We start from the raw sequence: 4,560 nt of genomic DNA, 5'->3' as shown, positions 1-4,560 counted from the left end.
ACAAGTTTAAGACATGACAGTTGCCGAAATTGCAACTTGGCCATTCCATCAAATACTTCACACGACGTTAGAAATTCCTCGAAGAATGTTATCGTGGTTTAAAATATGAACAAGAACTATCAGATTAGTTTTTTGGCTCAAATGCAATATCAAATATTTGTTAGTTCTTTTAATGGCGAGAACATATTTCAGAAAGAAACACGCTCTCTCGCGAGATGGTAAGTCCAGCAGTTTGGGTGGAGATGAGTCAAGGTGGGGGAATAGGCAGTAATAACATTTGACACGAGGTGATACCATCATTCAGCTCTGGCGCTGCCTGTTCTTTTCGGTGTGAGAGAGCATGGAAAATATTCATAACCATATCAGCGTTAATTACATAGAAAATAGGATACACCTAGGATACATCCAAATGCTGAAACCCGTAACGCAAACATCATTAAGTGTTGTGAGCTGCTTTGAGATTTGTTAAAATGGAATTTAGTTGTACACAGCTTTTAATCCAAATCAAACAAACGTTCGTTCCCAATTTAAAAATAAAGGTCAGTCAGTAAGTACATGTGGACTCCAATAAAAGCGAAGCAAATGCATGCGATTTCACGGCGACTGCAACAGGGAGGCCCCGTGCAATGTGTGGATTTGGTCATATTGCCAGCGACACTGAGAGAGGTTTCGGGTGTCCTCAATGCTGTTACTCTGTTCAAACCATCGCATGCTTACATTTTGCGTTTGTGCACTAAAATACTAACACTAAAATACTGCGTTGCTCGTCCTCTGCCATTAAAGCAGAACGTGCTGGAGAACCCCAGCAGGTCGTGCAGTATCTGTGCAGACAGATCCAGACTTCTCTCATATGACTTCTTCAGACGCTGCCGAGATTCCCCAGCACTTTCTGTTTTTTTTTGTTTCACTCTCAAAGTCTTAGATCTGCCGAGCGCGTCCCCTTCAAGAGCTCTATGGTAATGCCTGTCACTGTTATACTTAAGGTCCTACATTAAATATACCGTCTTCTGACAGAAACGAAACGTCGACGTTTTTAAGTTAGCCGGAAGGAGTGCCCGCTCCTTACCAACACAATCAGCTGCTTTACGCTAAGATGCTGCTTTTAAGGAATTCCTTGCGGTTTTTTGCGGGATAGAAACTTGTTTGCATTGCCAAGTTGTTGGGTCAAGAATCAGCTGGACAGATACAACTAAAGCACATCTCGTTTTCGGACAACACCCCTGCCCTCCAGAGAATGGCATTAGAAGTTCAAGGTCTTGAACTGTAAGTTCAAGCCGCCATTCACCTTCGTCTTCTCAATCTATACTTTTTTAAAAAAATAAAATCACCTCAACTTTCCAACTCGTAAATATCCCGTTGCCGATTTCATCTTTTGCTCCTGAGAGAAGCCTAGTATAAATGAGTCATGCCACCTGCTCTGACTGCAGTACACATTCCTGTACTGACATCTTTTAACCTTTCTTCAAAATAGAATCTTCGTGTTGAGTAAAGATCGCGTCTGCGCGGCTCCCTCAGGCACTGCGGGCGAAGGTGTTGATTGTGGAATCCCTTCAGGCGATCTCGATCTGATCTGTGCCGGTAGAGAACTTCCCCACGAATTGGTATCAATGTTATTTGGTTTTGGACAGTCTCATTGTGTTTCACCGTTAGATATTTATAGAGTCATAGAGATGTACAGCACGGAAACAGACCCTTCGGTCCAACCCGTCCCTGCAGACCAGATATCCTAACCCAATCTAGTCCCACCTGCCAGCGCCGGGCCCATATCCCTCCAAACCGTTCCTATTCATATACCCATCCAAATGCCTTTTAAAAGTTGCAATTGTACCAGCCTCCACCACTTCCTGGGAGTTGTTCTAGGGCTGACTATGGGATGTAGATCTGGTGTCTATTAAAGTTATTTTTTTCGGGAGAACGTGGTTTGCTGACTATGGGGAGGGAGTGGAGGGTAATCGCTCAGCCACAATGCACTGTCGACCCGATGAAAGGAAACGAGTAGGCAGCTTTGAAAACAAACACTGGCTATTTCTTCTCCCGTGTACAGCCTCAGGGTGTGCTCCCGGGCTTGTAGTTATACTGCCGCCCCTGACTATCCGTAGGCTAGGGATTACCTCTATCTGCAATGACTGCTTTAGGTACCGCTTCCAAACGCACCGACCTGTAACAGTACACACCTGCTCCCGACTGACTATCAGTTTGTAACTGGCGATGAGAAACATTCCTGGGAGGAGCTGATCGTTCTCAGTCGCTAACCTAATGGCAGTGCCTCCGCCTTCCGTACACCACTGGGGAAGGGGATGGGGAGGGGCGGAACTGGTTTGGAATTACCGAGTCTTGGCCCCCTGCTCTCCCCCGCTCTGCTCAAACCTGATTTTCGCCGTTTCACAGAGATACCGTCAACTCAAACTCAATTACAATCAGCTCCACAACCTACAGCAGCCTCTGGTACACCCTGTCTCTAGACCCAGAGCAACCCCCAGTTCACCCAGTGGTCTGCCAATGTATGTCTCCTGTCATGCTTCTTTCGTTCTGGTGATTGTCGACCTGGTTCGGTTTTGCCTGACTTCACTTGATCCTATTTCCTTCCTGCAGAAATCCTCGGCTTAGGTTGGAACACTGGGGCCAGCAGTAGGTCATTGAGCCTCACGGGCCTGCTCCGCCAGTTTCGCAGGATCTCCCCGTCCAATCCTTTTCACATTCTATAACCCTCAGTCTGATTGTTGCACAATCTCCTTTACTTGTTGAAATATAAGCCACGTTTTTGCAACCTCTCCTCATTGTGTAACCTTCCCTGTATTTTTATGCAAAGAATCATGCATTCATATGCAAAAAAGGACAACTTTTTTAAAAAGAAAAAGTTCACCAAAAAAGCAATTTAAAATCAGAAAAGAAATCGGATTGTAGTGTGGAAGTAAAAGTCGAAATAATTTAAAAATACAGCATAAACTTGAACACTAAAATATGCAATTAGCAGAAGCGAGGAGAATAAAGACGAGGTCATATTAGATGGAAATTTTATTTATTTTCTTAGTGATGGTGCAATCTATACATCCCCACTCTAGCTGGCATTCATTTCGGTGCAGGAGGATCCTCAGAAGTACATCACTAGTACTTAATAAAAACGCGGAAGTTTCAGACACTAATGAGGCCTCTGTTGTTCGTGGGCAGCAAACTGGGCAACCTTCTCATTGTGCAACATTATAGTACTTTCCAGCGTCCAAATTATAATAAAGAAATTAGATGCAAGTCTTAAATGACAAAATAAAATCAAACTGGGGGAAGTAATCCTGAAACAAAACGCTTCCGGCTCCTGCACAGTTCAAACATCATCCTGAACTAGACTGGCTTTAGAACAAGTCACGTTGTTTACAACAATGTTTCCCTAAACCCATTCTTCTCGCTTAACCTCCCATTTAGATAATGCATTCTGCGCATCAAAAAACAGAAGGATTGATTATTGAATAACCATTAACAGTAAGAGGTCGGAAGAGCCACGTTGTTGCACTATCCACAGTCTGGGGCGATGCAGATGACTGTTTAAATGTGACGAAATTACTAAAGCCTGTTTCAAAAACAAGGTTGGCTGTCTTTTTTCTGGGTCTATCCTGTAAATATTATAATAAGACAGCCAGCATAAGAAATTCAGTGTTCGAAAACGTTTTTGCCCTTCATAAAGCCAGTATTCAAGGTGGCAATTTTAACAACATTTCATTTGTTGTTTGCTTTGGTGCAGCGCAGCTCGCCTTGGAGTTTATACAATTTACAAAGTGGAAATAGATTAGCTGAATCGTTAAAAGATATAAAGTTTAGTTGGGCATTTCATACAGCTACTCCCAGAGACATGTACGTAGACAGATAGAAACAATCATACTTATGCACGGAAACGCAATCCATTCATGGATGCGGGCTTCCTATACCAGTGTTTATTGCTCACCCCTAATAGCCAAAGAGTTAAGAGTCATCCGCATTACTGTGGGTCTGCAGTCACATTAGGCCAGACCAGAAAAGGGTGATAGATTTCCTTCCCCAAAACACATTATTGAACCAGATGGGGTTTTACAACAATCGACAGTGAATTTTCTTTTAATTCCAGATTTTTATTGAATTCAAATTTCACTATCTGCCATAGTGAGATTTGAACCCATGTTCCCAGGCTATCCTGGGGTTATAAACGCTATAAATGTCTTTATAATCTTCTGTAAGTACTTTCATAATTGAAGAGCCCAAAGTGTGATGTGCACAGAACTAACAGTTCAAACTGATGCTGGATGGATCATTTGCAATAGTGCTATTCCTGGTCTTCCAATGTACAGGTTAGATACTCCAAATTAGGCATGGTTTACCGAGTAGATAAAAACAATGACTGCAGATGCTGGAAACCAGATTCTGGATCAGTGGTGCTGGAAGAGCACAGCAATTCAGGCAGCATCCGACGAGCAGCAAAATCGACGTTTCGGGCAAAAGCCCTTCATCAGGAATAAAGGCAGAGAGCCTGAAGCGTGGAGACATAAGCTAGAGGAGGGTGAGGGTGGAGCTAGGCAGGTCGGACAAGTCCGGACA

The sequence above is a fragment of the Chiloscyllium plagiosum genome, chromosome 9, assembly GCF_004010195.1.
Source record: "Chiloscyllium plagiosum isolate BGI_BamShark_2017 chromosome 9, ASM401019v2, whole genome shotgun sequence".
Lineage (NCBI taxonomy): Eukaryota > Metazoa > Chordata > Chondrichthyes > Orectolobiformes > Hemiscylliidae > Chiloscyllium > Chiloscyllium plagiosum.
The sequence above is the reverse complement of the archived record's forward strand: the minus strand, read 5'-3'. Positions refer to the sequence as shown.